Below are 18,466 nucleotides of genomic sequence, written 5' to 3'. Positions count from 1 at the left end.
GTCACATGTATGCATCTCAATGTCAGTAACTCAAATGGGAAGAAGACAAGGAATAGATGAATGGGTTTATTTTAAATAATAAGGGTATAACTAAATAGTAATCGAAGAATGGATAATGGGGAAACGGATGAAATAACACCTATGTATCAGTGTGCTATAGGTGGGCATTATAGGATATTTAGTGATATGTGAGCTTTATGAGACATAATGAACATGCGGTACTGTAACAAATTAGAAATAAAAAATGAAAATCAATCAAAAGGGAATGATTGGTGTTGATAAGTTTCTTTTTGAAGTACAAATACTATGATCAGGCTTATGGAATGAGAGAAGAATCTCTGGTAACTGCATCAGTCTTATAACTTCATGACATTACACTGTATGATGGGGAAATCTAAAAAAATAGAAGCATCACTAACTACTCACTCTCCATTCCAGGAAATTCCTGAAAAATAAGGTGGCACAAATTGCTCAAAAGAGGTGAAAGGGTTTTCCACAGTCCAAACAGGAGGAGGAAGAGGAAGTGTGGAAATAATTACTGAATCAAGATTACTGAAAAGGGGGCTTTCCTTATGGATGAGATTCTTAGTTGGCAAATTTTTGATGCAGGGAAAATTCTTCAGTAGTTGCCGACAGCTAACCTTCAGGATGTGAAGTGCTTTATGGGAACCATATATCTACCGGTAGGCAGGGGCTGGGGGAACACTGCTCTCGAATTCATCTCACCCACCCACAATTAGCTGAAGTCCTTCATTGCTCTCGATCAGGAAAGAGGAAAGAGTTACTTTGGGTCCCTGACTATGTTTCGTCTGAATCTGGATCCTAAGGGAGAGAGAGAGAGACAGACAGACAGACAGAGACAGAAAGACAGACAGAAAGAGACAGAGAGAGAGAGAGAGAAGAGAAGCATGAATGCTGGTATTTTCAAGTTTGATGGTTTAATAACGAAAGGGAGATGCATAAAAGGAGGAGCATAAAAGGAAGAGTTGAAGACTGGAAGGACGTACTCAGAGCTGGGAATACGCTTGACCCTTTCCCCGCTCAGATGGCATGGCTGCCATTTTAATCACAATTTGACTAAATGGTAGAAAGCAATTACAGTAAGTGCACAATTTAATCACTTTACATCCACACACAGACCCATGGGGCTTTTCTTACATATTTCACCACACAGTGTCCACAATTCTCTGCCTTGCAGAAATGTTTCCCGTGAGGATATGCAGGTTTTTCTCCTGACTCAATTTCTGAATGGTTAAACTCATTTCTGTTGTTCCACATTTCTGCTGCTTGATTTTTAAAAAGAGAAAGACCCGCTCAGGTTTTGCATTCTATAGGAAGTTTGTTTTATCCTTTTGGGAAATCGAGAGTACATCTTTCTGGGGCTAGACGTTATGGGGAACTCATTCCCTCCAGCTCCCATTTTTGGTGTTCTCATTTCAGTGAGTAAAACCTAAGGTCAGTTGATTGTAAAGAAAATAATAATTCAGATTTTTATTGCTCTTATGTTCAGCGGCTTCATTTTGTGCCCAGCTCCAGATCGTGCCCTTCTCCCACTCCATATCAAGCTGATTTGCAAATTCATACAATTGACCCAAAGGACAGGATAACTGATGACTCACTATAAACCCATCACCACTGTTGGAAAATATAATTCATGAATGCATTCCTTATTCAAATTTAGTAGCATTTTATAGGAGGAGATCGGAATATTATCTGAGAAAAGATTCATGCCACATTTTGTTTAAAAATCTGTTTCATTATTTCACAGTCACACTTCAGTAGTTCAAGCTATATAATAGCTGCTTCTTGGCCCTTGAAATGACTTCTTCGTTTTTGCCTTATAGAGAATCAGAATGAATTATTCACAGGTCCCTAGGAGCATTAAGAAAAGAATGCCTAATTCTCGAGTAAAGCTAGTGTTACCTTTTTAGTCATATTTGCAGGAAGGACATGTGTTCATTCTTTTCCTAAGAGAACACTTTTCTCAGCCTTCTCTTTCCAACAGTTCATCCAGTCAAACTTTCTCATTCTTGGGTTTCAACTGACATATACCATTATTTGGGAGGATTCCCCTCTCTCCTTTCTGAAGCCAACACTAAGTCACTCAATCCTATTTTGTTTCAGAGAATTCCTCCCCCATCACCTTTACCATGGACTGTATTGTAATTATTATCCCCCTGGAGCAGGGAATGGCAACCCACTCCATATGTGATTATTTATAAGTTACAAAGAACAGTTCCCAATTAACCTTTATTCCCTGATCTAATGCTTAAAAATAACAGGTAGGCTAAGGAAATCTTGAATAAATAATATGTATCATCAAAAAATTACTATGTGCCAGTTATTGTTCTAAATGTTGTACATATTAACACATTCAAGCTTTAGATAACTCCATTAGGTATACATCATTAATATTCTCATTTTATAGATGGGGAAAACTAAGGCACAGTGAGGTTTCACAATGAGTCTAAAATTTCGTAGTTAGTAAATAAATAGAGCAGGGTCAGGTTGCAGAAGAAAAAGGTATAGGGTAGAGAAAAAGCAGCAGGTGAGCACTACATATTCAACAGAACACAAAATAGGTTATTTAAATTATCTAATAACCAAGAAAGATCTTGAAAGGTATGTTTGTATGAAATGTTCATAAAACATTTTACTTCACAAACAAAACATTTGGACTGCTATTTGGAATTTGATACATTTATCGCATATATATATATTAAGTTCTTTAAATTTACTTCTTTTTTTTCCATGCAAATAAAGCCCATCAACCAAACCATCTTCTTCCCAGGTTACGCTCAAATCAGCATTGATAAACCTTCAAGTGTTAAGTTATGTTATTTTTGAAAACTGATGTGACATGTCCTAGATTTCCAAAGTAGAGCCTGCAGAGAGCTGAATGAATTTTTGAATAAAAATCCATATACAGAACACAAATATTAAGGAAGAAGGGGGAGGGGTACAGGCAGTGGATTGGAATCCTGTCTGGACTCCTGCCACCTGGTGATTTGAGTCAACCATCTGCCCCCACCCACTCAGGGAGACATACTCATTACAATAAATGTTTGCTGTGGGTTTATCCCCCCTAAATATCTTAGAAACAAATTGTTCCTGCAATATTTTAAGGCCACCCACCCATGTTTTAAAAAAATAATAATAATAAAAAGTAAGACAGACGGGTAGAATTGGGAAAGAGTAAAAAGGGAGAAACAACAGAGGAAACATCAGTAGAAGGCAGACACACCAGAACAGTCTGTAAATGAAATGGAGAGAAGTAAAGAGCAGATCAAAAGCAGTGGAAATTAAAAATGATGGGTAGTAAAAGAAAATGGAAAAACTGATATAGAGATAAGGCAGCATAAAGAAAAAACTTTTAAGCATGAAATAAAAGACAATAAAACTTTGAACTACATATGAACTAGTAAAATCATCAAACATAAAAGAACAGAGAGAAAGCACCAGTAGAGATAAAGAATGGCAGATTAAAGAAAGCAGATGAATAAGAAATTAGTCTTGGAGTAGGGTGGTTGAGTTTTAAATAAGAAAACCAGAATGCTATATTATTTTATTTGGGATAATCAAGACAGTGTGAGGTTGGATTTTTTCGATTTAATGTAATTGGAAGTGTCCAGTATCCAAGATGTGCAACTCATTTCTCTTCCCATTTTTTTCCTTCTGTGCAATACCAAGGTATTTTTTGATATTTTTTCTTGCTTCATTAAGTTAAAAATAATCATAATTACCTGTACTCTATAGAAATGCTTTTGAATTTGCACCTGGAATTATGTGGATACAGTGTGTTCCAAGCTGAATATCTGTTTAGAGAATTTCATGATTACAGCATTCTTTGTAACAATATTAAGAAACCATACCTTTGGCTTGTATATTCAGGTGATTATTGATATTTAGGTATCCTCATAATTCAAACCAAATTACTGATATCCAAGTATCCTCATAATTCAAACCAGAGTCCCCAAGATATAAAACAATAACAAAAGCAGCAGAAGCAATTATTAATACCTAACATGTGTCTCATTTCATATTTTTTCAACTGAAGTACAATTTACTTATAATATTAGCTTCATGAGTACAATATGATTCAATATTTTCATAGATTATACTCCATACAAAGTTATTATAAAATACTGGCTATATTCCTTGGGTTGTTTATTACATCTTTGTAACTTTTTTATTTTATACCAAGTAGTCTGTACCCCTATATCCTCCACCTATCTTGTCCATCTGCTTCCTCACCCCACTGGTAACCACCAGTTTGTTCTCTATATCTGTGAATTAGTTTCTATTTTGTTATTCATTTGCTTTATTTTATAGATTCCACATATACATATAAATGAAAACACACAGTATTTGTCTTTCTCTGTCTGATGTTGCACTAAGCATAATAACCCCCAGATCCATCAGAGTTGTCACAAATGGCAAAATTTCATTTTTTATGGCTGAATAACATTCCAATGTATAATATATATGTGTGTGAGTGTGTGTGTGTGTGTGTGCACCAACAAAGGTCCGTCTAGTCAAGGCTATGGCTTTTCCAGTGGTCATGTATGGATGTGAGAGTTGGAAGCTATAAAGAAAGCTGAGTGCCGAAGAATTGATGCTTTTGAACTATGATGTTGGAGAAGACTCATGAGAGTCCCTTGAACTGCAAGGAGATCCAACTAGTCCATCCTAAAGGAAATCAGTCCTGAATATTCATTGGAAGGACTGATGTTGAAGCTGAAACTCCAATACTTTGGCCACCTGATGCGAAGAGCTGACTCATTTGAAAAGACTCTGATGCTGGGAAAGATTGAAGGTGGGAGGAGAAGGGGACGACAGAGGATGAGATAGTTGGATGGCATCACTGACTCAATGGACATGAGTTTGAGTAATCTCCGGGAGTTGGTGATGGACAGGGAGGCCTGGCATGCTGCTGTCCATGGGGTCACAAAGAGTTTGACACAACTGAGCAACTGAACTGAACTGATATGTGTACATATATATACATACACACCACACCTTCTTTATCTATTTCATGTTTTAAAAAGCACTTTAGCATACATGATCTTCTTTTATTCTCTGATCAAAGGTTTTTGGAGGATAGGGTTAGTGTTACTATCCCTTTGATAGACATGACATTTGAATTCTGAAATGTATATGAATTTCCTCAAAGCACTCAGGTAAAGAGTACTGTGTCATCTGACTCTAAGTTTGGCAAACATCTTTTCACCAGTAATTTTCCTATTTTTGTTGAGAAAAAGGAATGGCTATTTTTCTTTGTTCTAAAGTTTATCAATGGAGTGGTAAAAATGTCTAGACACTGAGGATACCATCTTGCTTCCATGGGGTTTATGTTTTGTGCAAGTATGCCATACACGCTACTTTTGCTTCAGTACTATGGCAGCTGCCCGTAGTTGGTTATGGATAATTTCAACAATTTCTCAGGCTTAACTTTCTTCTATTTAAGATAAAAGCAGTCCTATAGCAGTCCCACCGAGTGGTGCACATTTCTGTAATTTCTATATTTGAAATCTGGAACATTTACTTTTGGTTTTTAAAAAGGAAGTAGAGCTTGGTTTCTAAAAATTTGTTTTCAATCTGAACTGGAAAAATCCTGACCTAGTTCATCACATTTACCTAAAATGGAAGGAAACAATGCCATAAATTGTAGACAAATGTCTGGATAGTTTAACTTGATTTTCATGACTCAATGGCTTGTAGAGCTGCAAGATTTAGTCCAGTATTCAAACTCTGTAGATCAGAAAATTGTTGTGTAGATGGGAGGTAAGGTGAGAGGCAAAAAGACACATTAGGAGGACTTTTTAGCAATCCAGGCAAGAGTAAATAATGGTTCACCTTGGCTGGCACCTGTGAGATTGAGAAAGAAGGAGATAAAAACAGGAGAGCTTATGGAGGCAAAATCTGCAGTGGTGGTGGTTTAGTCACTAAGTCGTGTCAGACTCTTTATGACCCCATAGACACTAGCCATAGACACTAGACACTAGCTCACCATCCTCTGTCCATGGGATTTTCCAGGCAAGAATACTGGAGTGGGTTGCCATTTCCTTCTCCATGGTATCTTCCCCACCCAGGGATCAAACCTGGGTCTCCTACATTGCAGGAAGATTCTTTACCAACTAAGCCACCAGGGAAGCCCAATGTAGTGGGATCTAACAACTTAAAAAGAATATAAGTTAGTCAATAGGATGTCCTGACTGAATCTAAGCAGGGACTGAGATTATAGAGCAGTGGTTGGGATTATTCTCTGACCATCTAGGTCCATGGGTGTGTGTTGATAAGTATGAGAGCTTTCAGGGGTTTTGGCTCAAGAGGAAGAAGATGACGGTGAAAGTGCACTTGGAAAAGAGAAATGGAGGATGTGATGGCACTTATTCCTCAGTCTTCTTGTTGGGCTAAGTTATTATTGCTAGAGAGAGGGCAAGCTAAGACCACAAACAAAGGAAAATAGGAAGAGGGTAGTTGAAAAGGATAAATACTCATTTCAGCAGAAATACTGATTCAGCCCTTGTAAGACTGACTCTGGGGACTTTTAAAAATATTTGGGTGGATAGAGGGAGCTCTCTTGAGAGATGGAGGTCTGCCATTAGTGGCTGGAGATAGGAACTAGGAAGTATAAATTATTATTATGATGATGACTTTTTTGGTATAGTAAGTTGATGAGGTCTAGAGTTATCTGAGTTTTAGGTAATAAGAGTCTCTGAAAGTTAAATCAACACATTATGTTTCAGAACAGAGATATAAAAATGGATTCCCTAACCAACTGGATTGAGATTTAACTTTACATATCTAAAGAAATGGGTTAATTAAAAAAGAGATTGATGAAATCAATCTTCCATACCCATGGAAGACTGAGTATGGGGAAGGGGGGTAATAATTTCCAATTATTGAGTGTTTATTCAATGTGAGAAATTGTACTAAATATTTTTATTAATCCTTATAACAGTGCCCAAAGGAGAGATAATAATATTCCTTTTTTTCCCTAGACTCAAATCTCTTTAGAAGTATGGAAGGGAGAAGAAGTATAGGACAACATGTTTATTCCGTCATCAAAGTCATCCTTATTATGAGGATGGATATGTCAGCATATCTGGGCCTGAGTACACTAAATATTGACTCTGACTATGCCCCCTTGTTCTGATTCTGTGTTCATTAAATAACTTTCTGAATGTAATCAGGCTTCTCATGTAGGTCTCCTAACCTTGACTAGATGACACAGCTCTTCCATATACTATGGTGTTTGTATCCATCTTTGAAAATTGTTTGGTATACTGACACAGTGACTATGGGAGTTGGTTCTACCTGTGAGCACTAAACCCATAGTCTATTTAAAAACTGAAGGAATACATTGAGGACCAAGGTAATGTTGCCCTATGAGGACTTTGGGAAGTAGACCAAATGATATTTTTATTCATTCATTTGGTTGTCTATTTGTTTTTCTGAACAGGGAAGATACTGTGTATTACAGGGAAATATAGTTCAATGATAAGACAGATATGTTTCTTGTTCTCAAGACCTAGTATGTTAGTAGGAAGCACAAACACTGAATAAATCATTGCACAATTAAAACAAGTAAAGCTTTTACAACTGTTTTAAGCCTGATGAAGAACTTCAAGGCAGAATGAAGGTGTGTAATGAACGACCTTACCTGAGGAGGAGAGTCAGAATTTCCCTGCTGAGATTTCTCTGGATTACATTTTTAATTGTTTTCTTAGACCTCACTAGAGTTTTGGAGTTTTTAATTGGTGGGATAATCAATTAAAAGTGATTAGTAACTGACCTAAATATGCTCCTGGAAGTTAAAAGGGAGACGAAGAGCTACATAGTGTTGATAGTTAAAACGATAGGGGTGGAGGAAAGCAGATACAGAGAAGAGAAGACAGAGTCCTTGGGACGCGTGGAGGGTAGAAAGAAATTGAGGAATTGAGGAAAGTAGAAAAGTTAGAAAATAATCAGAAAGGAAGGGGTGTAAGCATAGTTGAGCATCACAATATTCAAGGGTAGGATAGACTTTAAAAGAGACAGGAAAAAATGATCAGGATCAAAAATCTATAAACAAGTGAAACAGATTGCGGGCAGGACCTAGAGTCTATGGTAGATTATTAATAAGTTCGGAGAAGGCAATAGCACCCCACTCCAGTACTCCTGCCTGGAAAATCCCATGGATGGAGGAGCCTGGAAGGCTGCAGTCCATGGGGTTGCTGAGGGTCACACATGACTGAACGACTTCACTTTCCCTTTTCACTTTCATGCATTGCAGAAGGAAATGGCACCTCACTCCAGTGTTCTTGCCTGGAGAATCCTAGGGACGGGGGAGCCTGGTGGGCTGCCGTCTATGGGGTCACACAGAGTTGGACTGACTGAAGTGACTTAGCAGCATTAATAAGTTATGAAATATCATTCTTCCCTTCTTCTTCAATAGATGAATGGGTTCCTGGTTCTTAGTTAGACACAATTATGCCCATTTAAAAGATTATTTATCTTCAATCTTTTTGCAGCTCAGTGTGATCTTGTGACAAAATCTGACTAATAAGATAATGAATTGTTTCATGGAACCTCAGATAAGTGTCCTTAAAAGAGAGATAGCAGTTCTTTCTTAGTCTCTTCATTTATCTATTTGCTTGGGATGTTGGTGTGATGTTTAGAGATACAATAATTGTGTTGAACCCTAGAAGCTGGGGGTCACGTCCTAGGTGACCATATCTTAAGGTGTTACAGGGATCTTGAAGAAGTCCTAAATCTTTTCTCTGATTTTCTCCATCCTAAGTAAAGGAGTTTACTTTGGATAAAAGAGAGGGCATTGATGGACTCTCTGAGATGTGGGTAATGGTGAAATATTGTGGAAGATAATGAAAGTTGTTCTTCCATGTTTTCCGACCAACTAATGACGATACTTTCTGTATTTCTTGATTTCAGGAAAGATAATAGAGGTCATAATAAAGTTGCTTAGTCTTGATCTGCAGCTTACTGTTAAGTTTTTTAAAGTAAAATTTCCCCTTTTCTCATCTATTTCTCCCTGGTGTCTCACCAAGGTCATATCAGACGGTATAAACTCACATCTATTCCACATGACCATGCCTCCTGGGCTGAACAGATCATGGTGGTGGGGGTGAATGCCTGACCCAAGTTGGTACAGTCTTACTGGTTCTTTGACAACCTTGGAATTGAGATTCAGAGATGCCTATAACTTGAAAGAGTGCACTCGGGAGATATAGGACAGTCCTGTATACATGTAGACAAACAAAGACAGAAGATCTGGAAAGAGAATGATAAAGCAGCCATGCAGATGAAAGACCACATGTTCTTTAAGGCAGAAAGGGGGTAAAAGAGAGAGAGAGAGAGATTGAAAATGAGGGAGGGAGGAAGGGAGGGAGAGGGGAAGAGGAGAGAGAACGAGAATGAGAAATTGGCAAAATAACTGCTTTGCTTCCTGACAGCTTTTGAGATCTGACTCCTCCAAGCCCGGAGAGTTTCTTGTACTTGCAGACACCCTCACTAAAGATAGTCTGAAGAATCTCTGTAAGTTGCACAACAAAAAAGTTTTTATCCAGGATAATTATCCCCTGCCATTCCACAGGGATCTTCCAAGGGAAAACAAGAAGCCCACTTAACCCAATCTCAGAATGGTCTCATTTTGGTTTTGCGATCATTGATAGCTGTCCAGAGGAGTGTTCTGAAGGTTTTAGGGGAGATACAGAGATGTAGAACCATGTACACATTTGGAAACAGAAGTCTGGCACTTGAGCATGTGCCTGGTGCCATAGCTAGAAGTGATGATAGAACCAGTGAGAGTAGACGAGAGGATTAATTCCTGAATTTTCCAAGTGCAAATACCCAAACAATCAAAACATTGGGAAAAGAAAAAAAAAAAGGTACATTCTTAACATTCAAATAATTATAATCCAGGCAGAGAAGAGTAACGCACACACATGCACACCTAGGTTAAATACAGGGCAGTAGCGGAATAGCTAAGTGAGTGTTATAGATTATAAGCGTTCTAAGATTCAAAGGAGATAGCTGTTGGTGCTGGGCTATTGTTTCCAGGTATTAAGGAGGTCGGGTTTGCCTTAGGCTGAGGGAGAACAGTTGGCATTCATAATGGAAAGTGCAGCCGACTTGAAGTCAGCTTTTCCACTGAGTAGTTATATGATCATGAGCAGTCACTTTACATTTCCACCTGTGCTGCAGTGCCCTCCTGTATAAAATGAGGGCTTTGAACTGGATTCATTAATTCGTTCAGAACATCCATTTTAACTGTCTGCTATAACACAGAGAGCTGGGAATATTAAATTAATAAAAGACCTAGTCTTTATTCTCAAGGATTTTACAGCTTAGGAGGGGAGATTTAAGTGCAAATAAATAACAGTCTTCTAAAAAGATAATCACTATGATGTAGCTATGAACAAACAATTGTGGGAGGCACTTAAGTTGCCTACAGGTAAGGAGACACTCCACCAAAACCATGTTTGGATGAACAAGAGTTGCTTGATGAATCAGGTAATGATGAAACCTTCCAGAGAGGGAAGAATTTCCTCGGTATTTGCTTATGTCTCTGGTAGCATTAATGTTTTATAATTCTTTGTCTCTGCCTTGTTTTGGTGGAGAAGAAGGGGACTGAACAAATGTAGGGTGGGAGTATGGATATTAATTGATAAAGAGAAGATGGAAGGAAATAACTTCCCAGACTTCTTCAAACTCCTAACATGTATTCAAAGTGAATTCCATGAAGGAGAACACACAAAGGCACACGAGAAAGCAAGTGATTAAAAGCTTTATTACCTCCTCTAAATTTCGGTCGTACACGAGGTCTCAGAGATGATGCAAATATGGTTCCTTATATGTTCCTTATAAACATTTAGGAATCCCATCCAGAGGCAGTGGTATAGTGTTTGAGAACTTGAGCTTTGAAGACAGATCACTCAAGTTCGTGTCTCAACATTTCCACTTATCAGTTTGTAAGATGTTAAAAAGTTCCAATCTTTGGGGCCTGCTACTGCTGCTGCTAAGTCACTTCAGTCGTGTCCGACTGTGTGCGACCCCAGAGACGGCAGCCCACCAGGCTCCCCCGTCCCTGGGATTCTCCAGGCAAGAACACTGGAGTGGGTTGCCATTTCCTTCTCCAATGCATGAAAGTGAAAAGTGAAAGGGAAGTCGCTCAGTCGTGTCTGACTCTTCGAGACCTCATGGACTGCAGCCCACCAGGCTCCTCTGTCCATGGATTTTCCAGGCAAGAGTACTGGAGTGGGGTGCCATTGCCTTCTCCGCTTTGGGGCCTTAGTTATATTTAATATGTAACATGGAAATAAGAACAATAGCTAGTTCCTGTTGTAATAATTGAATGAGTTAAACAAAGTTTTTGGAACCAGCTCAGTACATAAAAACCTCAAAGTGTTAGCTATCACTCTCTATGATCCACAGGGTCCACCGAGGAGGAGTTGAGGCATGGGTGATACGCCTCTTTGGTGAGTAACCTGATGATGGTTCCGTGTTATGGCCTTCAATGAGGACAGCTTAGAATTCACTTCTTTTGTCATGATACAAAGAGTGTTAGATGATGCCTCTGATCTAGGCACTGTGGATCATACAAAAGGAAAAACAGGCTGTGCAGTTCAATATTTTTAAAACTGAGCCTTATACAGTGAATATCAAATGAATGCTTAGGAGATCAGAGGAGGCAGATGTTATTTCTGCCTGGGACGTCCATCCAGAGACTATTTCCTGGGTGGCATCGGAAGGGTATGATGACACGCTTGACTACAGGGGTGAGAACTAGGATTTGCCTCGGCTGGTCTGTGCACTCCCTTTGCTTTCACAAGCCTTTCTTCCTTCCCCTCCGCACTTTTAGAGGAAAATCTGAGCCAACCGACCCAGGATGTTGGAGGAGAGTCAAGGCTGGGAAAGTACCGTGGACTGTGTTAGCAATCAACAGAAAAGATATTTTTAAACAAAAGTGGTTTTCCAAGTCTCCATGAAAAGAAACAAAAGGCTTTTCTCAAATGAATCCTGGTTAGAAACTGTTCTTGTTCCGTGACTTTTATGTCACTGGGACAAGTCAGCACTTAGAAATGGTTGTTTTCCTGTCAATATGCCCACATAGATACTTCTCCTTAGAATGACATAATGGCATTAGTGTTTAATCCCATGCACTGCACCCCCTCCAACGGCAGTGACTTGCAAAAACAGAAAAGATACCTCTGTTCGCTGGGTCTCGCTGTCTCTTGATTAGACTGCAGGCACAACCTGTGTGGGGAAACAATCTCCTAGATCATACTGAAGGTTCGCACAGATGGGACATTAGTGGGAGGAGTTGCCAGCTCCTTCCCTGCCAACTTGTTAGTGCTGGAGACATTATCCTCTTGTTTTGCCAGTGTAATAGAGGATCAGTCGTAAAGATTCTCTGTAGGCTCAGCAACATAATTATTATCTATGGTCTCTGCATTAACTGTGAGAAAACATCATGGTCTGAATCTGCCTAATTTCAAATGTCAAACTGTGCCCACATTCAGCCCACAACTGAACCTGGAAATTCAATATACCCCTTAGCATTGCTACTGCTGTCATTATGGTGGGTGTTAAGTATACCTTTGCCTAAGCCATGACGTTTAACCCTTGTCGTACTGCTTCTTTATATAAAGCTTACTTCCTCTGTTTCCCAGACCCTTTATAATACCAGTGCCCTTGCAATTCAAAATTATTAAAAAGGTAAAAAAACAAACAAAAACAAAAAACAAACAAAAACTATGTCACACTTAGTTCTGATACTTGGTCCAGAAGTGCCAAGCCCCTGCAAATTTGGAAAACAAACTCTTTAACAGATGGGCCACATAAAGTTTACAACATGTGCAGTGTGGGAGGTAGTATGGCTCTGGGTGAGAAACAGAAGACTGGAAATTTGGGAGCTCAGAGTTTTTGAATTTGCTCTTGTTTTTTTCTCATAGATCACATAAGCTTATAGTTTTCAGTTCTCTCACATGACCTAATATCTTAACCTTTTTAAGTGAGTGAGGTAACAACAACAAAAAAAAACAATTTTTTTTTTCCTAATATGACACAGCATCAAAATGTTTATTGCTACTACTAGGATTATATGCAACTAGTATCAAATTGCTAATAAAATGTGGCTGCAGGATCTAGAGAAATCCTCCATGTAATTCTATATCTAAGGTATAATTCTCTGTTATTGAAGACAGGCATATAACAGGGGAGCTGTTGTCACAGGAAAAGAACATTGCCAGCCTTGGACAAGTCATTGGCAAATGATTGGATTATGACTTCAAATGCTGAAATTTCAATAGGCCTCTTAAGTGATCTCTGGAAACTTTAAGAGATGATTTTTATAAACAAGCCATTATGATAGGAATTGGATAACAGTCTAATAACAAAGGTTTCCAAATATAGATGATCATCAGTTTTGCTCAGGGGAACTATTCAAAAATATAAACATCTAAGACTCCCATGTGCCTTCTAATTGGGAGTTTTGGAAGTAAAGCTAAGAAATCAAAATTTTGAAGAAGTTTCCTAAATAATTCCAGTGACCACTCATACTTCGAATCTGTCACAATTCATAAAAGTATATGAATCAATAAAAGGACTTTGACTAAACTGAGGTTGACTGAAATTCCAAAAAGAGAGAGAAACACAGGAGTGGTCATTGGAAGAGGACAGAGGATTGGCTTAGGAGAAGATGGAAGAAAGACACAAAAATATCAAGAAGAATCCATGGCTCAGCCACGGAGATGGCAGAAAGGGAGTCATTGAGAGAGTAACAGTCCTGAAGGTGAAGGCAGAAAAAGAAATTTAGCAGTATAAGTAGGGAAGTTCAGTTCAGTTCAGTTCAGTTTCTCAGTCATATCTGAAACTCCTTGCGACCCCATGGACTGCAGCACGCCAGGCTTCCCTGTCCACTGCCAACTCCCAGAGCTTGCTCAAACTCATGTCCATTGAGTTGGTGATGCTATCTAACTATCTTATCCTCTGTCAGCCCCTTCTCTTCCTGCCTTCAATCTTCCCCAGCATCAGGGTCTTTTCCAATAAGTCAGTTCTTCACATCAGGTGGCCAAAGTATTGGAGCTCCAGCTTCAGCATCAGTCCTCCCAACACTGATTTCCTTTAGGATTGACTGGTTGGATCTCCTTGCATTCCAAGGGACTCTCAAGAGTCTTCTCCAATACCACAGTTCAAAAGCATCAATTCTTCAGTACTCAGCTTTCTTTATAGTCCAACTCTCACATCCACACATGACTACTAGAAAAATCATAGCTTTGACTAGACAGACCTTTGTCAGCAAAGTAATGTCTCTTCTTTTTAATATGCTGTCTAGGTTAATAAGTAGGGAAAGATGCCTTCAAAGAGTTTAAATGCATGTACCATTTGTGTTAGTGAACTTTTGCTTCCAAATTTGCACTGTCTCCTCTTTCTCATCCATTGTCCAACCTGCATTTAAGAGTGTTCTTTTAAGAATTCAAACTTGAATCATGACCCTGCCCTGTTGAAAGCACTCTTTCTCTCAGGATCAAACACCAACCACTGTCCTGTCTATGAGCTGACTTTGGCTCTTCAGCCAGTTTGCTCCTTTCATCTGACTGCTGAAGACTCTGGGCATACTGACCTTCTGTCATTCTTGAGACACATCAGATTCCTTCCCACTTTGGGACTCTCATACCTGCTGTCCTTTTCCTGGCAAAATCTTCCCTTTTCTCCCCCCAGCACTATTCACCTGGAAGATTTCTAGACAGATGATAGGTTACTTACTAGAGAGGAATCCCTGACTATTCAGTTTAAATTAGGTCTCGTCATTATACTGACATAAATACACATGTTCTTGATAGCACTAATCATAATTTATAACTTTATATTTACCTGCTTGACTACTTAGCTTTATAATAAAGAGAGATTCACATGGGCAATTCTATTTTGTTCATCACTATGTATATGCTGTCTAGCACACTGCCTGAAAGATAATATGTGCTTAATAATTGCTGAAGTAATAAATGGGTGCATGACACATGTTCAGAGACCAAAAAAAAAAAAAAAAAGAGTTAAAGGAAGAAAGATGGTTTTCTTCATTTAGTCTTTCAGTATGCCAGTTATACCATGCACACAATCATCTAATGGCATTAGTCTAAGTACTGCAGGGGAACAAAGATGAATCACATGGTTGGAAAAGATAGATACGTAAGCAAAAGTATATAATAAGAATAAATGAAGTAAACTGTATGACAGAGGCACAGTATCCAGGAGCGAGTAAATTTGGTTCATAGATCTGGGCAAGATTGGCCAATGGAGTGCATTGAAACTGGGCCAAAAAGCTATGTGAGTTCAGAAGTAGAATGTAGTAAATACTGAAGTTTCTGATTTAGATCATAGTCTCCTTCTGTTAAACTGATTTCTTCTTTTTGCTGTTGGCAGAGATACTTATTAGAGGAAAGCAAAATAAATCAGGTCTTTGCTTCAGCCCACCAATCACACTTGACTGGACTTGAATTGATATCCTGATCCAAGATGGTCAATCAGTTTCTCTCTCCCTTAAATTTATAGCTGAGACTTTAAATTTCCCGGCAGTTAGCAGCAGGTGCTGGACCTTTTAGGACAAGTTAACTTAGAGTTTAAGATGATGGTATCACTATCGTTTCATGTTCATAGAGAGGTAGAAAAGGCTGGTCTAGATGTAAAGAAAGAGTGAAGATTTTACAAGAGGCAGAGATGAAAAGAATGGAAATGGAAGCAGGAGAGAAAGAGAGGGAGAGAGATAGCAAGAACCGTTATCTTTATGACCAACCTAGATAGCATATTCAAAAACAGAGACATTACTTTGCCAACAAAGGTTCGTCTCGTCAAGGCTATGGTTTTTACTGTGGTCATGTATGGATGTGAGAGTTGGACTGTGAAGAAGGCTGAGCGCCGAAGAATTGATGCTTTTGAACTGTGGTGTTGGAGAAGACTCTTGAGAGTCCCTTGGACTGCAAGGAGATCCAGCCAGTCCATTCTGAAGGAGATCAGCCCTGGGATTTCTTTGGAAGGAATGATGCTAAAGCTGAAACTCCAGTACTTTGGCCACCTTGTGCGAAGAGTTGACTCATTGGAAAAGACTCTGATGCTGGGAGGGATTGGGGGCAGGAGGAGAAGGGGACGACAGAGGATGAGATGGCTGGATGGCATCACTGACTCGATGGACGTGAGTCTGAGTGAACTTCGGGAGTTGGTGATGGACAGGGAGGCCTGGCGTGCTGCGATTCGTGGGGTCGCAAAGAGTTGGATACGACTGAGCGACTGATCTGATCTGATCTGATGTTTCTTTATAATTTTCCAAATTCTATTTTTGGTGCCTTGTGAGACCCCACTTTATCTCCTTTAATTAAGCTATAGTTAATGTGTCTCTGTGTTTCAACAACAGAGAGCCTTAATGAAGACAGATGAAAAGGTGGGGAAGGAAATCACAAAAGAGGAAAAAGTGATGAACCAATCTGTAGAGAAGATCATAGCGTATGTGGAGACATGATCTACGTTTTCCTATTGCACAGGTCCTATTTTGGGAATTTTGGATAAAGCATCACTGACTCAATGAACATGAATCTGAGCAAACTTCCGGAGAGGCAGTAAAGGGCAGGGGAGCCTGGGGTCTCAAGAATTGGACATGACTTAGCGATTGAACAACAACCAGCCTGGAGATGAAGAATGAAGAGGTGTGATTACCATGGTAAGAATCTCAAGGGAGTGACAGGTTTGCTTCTGTTTTTCAGAAGAAATAAGTGAAAGCAATGTAGAGGATGAATTATTGTACAGAGTAGAGACTGGAAGCAAGGTGATGTTTTTTGGAGGTGTAGGTATTATTACAATCCAGCAAACCTGAGAGGCGCCTGAACGAAAGCTCTGACAGTGACAGATGGAAAGAGAGTGAAGCACCCAAAGGGGGTGTAATTGACAAAACCTGATGACTGTTGTGAAAAGGAGATGGAGGACAATTTTTTTTATTTGTTTTTTGCTGACTTTCTAGATTTAAGATTTTTTAACTTAGATGACTGAAGAGATGTCAATTCTATGACTGAGATAGTAAGTTAATAGGATTTATAGGTTTGGGGGAACATGAAAGAAATACCTGCTTATTTATTGGGTTGGTTTTTTGTTTTTTTTTTAGTCATGTCCGACTCTTGCAACCCCATGGACTGTATGTAGTCTGCCAGGTTCCTCTGTCCGTGGATTTCCCAGGCAAGAATACTGGAGTGGGTTGCCATTTCCTTCTCCAGGGGATCTTCCTGACCCAGGGATTGAACCTGCATCTCCTGCATTGGCAGATATATTCTTAACTATTGAGCCACCAGGGAAGCCCCTGGTTGAGGGTATGTTGACTTTAAAGAGACTGCTATATTTGAGAAAAGAACAAAACAATGACTACTACTCTGTCTTCAAAGATACTGAACAAAAGTTCTCTGTTCAGTTAGACTGACTAGTTTTTCATCCAATTTCTATAAGTTTAAACTATTTAAGTGAGGCATTTGCCCCTAAAATAAGTTCCCTGAATATATTTCCCCCATGCACTCTCTACTTTGGATCGTTTCATAGGGTTTGGAATTTCTTCTTGAAACATCTTGCAGATGACAACCTGTAAAATATAGAAGGCTGTGAATATTTTACTACTTTAAAAAACATTTATATTTTAGTTAGTGCAGATTAAAAATGAGAGGACCAATGAATAAAAGGGTCAGGACTAATACCCCTCTGCAATGAAATACTCAGGCTTTGGATTTTGTCTCATGTCACTTCAATAAGCAGCTCTCTGGGGTGTGTGGTTCTGCTACATATCTGCAATTCCAGAATTCCAGAGGGCTGAGTGCATTCCCTCAGTACTTTTGTAATGATCAGAACCGCGGTAGCCTTCAAGGGATGGAAGATCCAGAGCAAATTGCTGGGAAAGCGCAGTGTGTGTGCACAGACTGCGGCAGAGAACACTGGAAGGCGACGCAGGCGGGAACTGACAAATCCACTTGTGCTGCCAGGGCGCTGGACACGCTCCTTTCCCTGAGCTGGGCAGCTGACATGCAAGCAGAGAAGCCTTTAAAGACTGGTTTCGGATATTAACATCTATAACATCAGTTACAGAATTGCAAGGCAGAAGCTGCTTGCGGAACATACATACCGATGTGGGGTGCGCACTACTTCATTAGAACGCCATTTTCAGCAATGCGTCAGGAGTTTACAAGCTTGTGGTACATTAACTTGAGAAAAGTAACCAGTAATAAGTTTTATGAGAGTGGTTTAACCATGTTATCTTCCTTTTTCCTCTATTATTTATTTAACTGCTTAATTGCTTAGCTATTTGTTATAAAAAGCATACATGATGCATGTACACACACACATAATCCAAACTGGGGGGAAAAAACAACAAACTTTACAGCAGTAACTGATAAAGGCAGAAGATTGACTCTCCTATAATGAGGTGAGCACAATCGTG

Source organism: Bos mutus, chromosome 5, assembly GCF_027580195.1.
Source record: "Bos mutus isolate GX-2022 chromosome 5, NWIPB_WYAK_1.1, whole genome shotgun sequence".
NCBI lineage: Eukaryota > Metazoa > Chordata > Mammalia > Artiodactyla > Bovidae > Bos > Bos mutus.
This window is presented reverse-complemented; position numbering follows the sequence as displayed.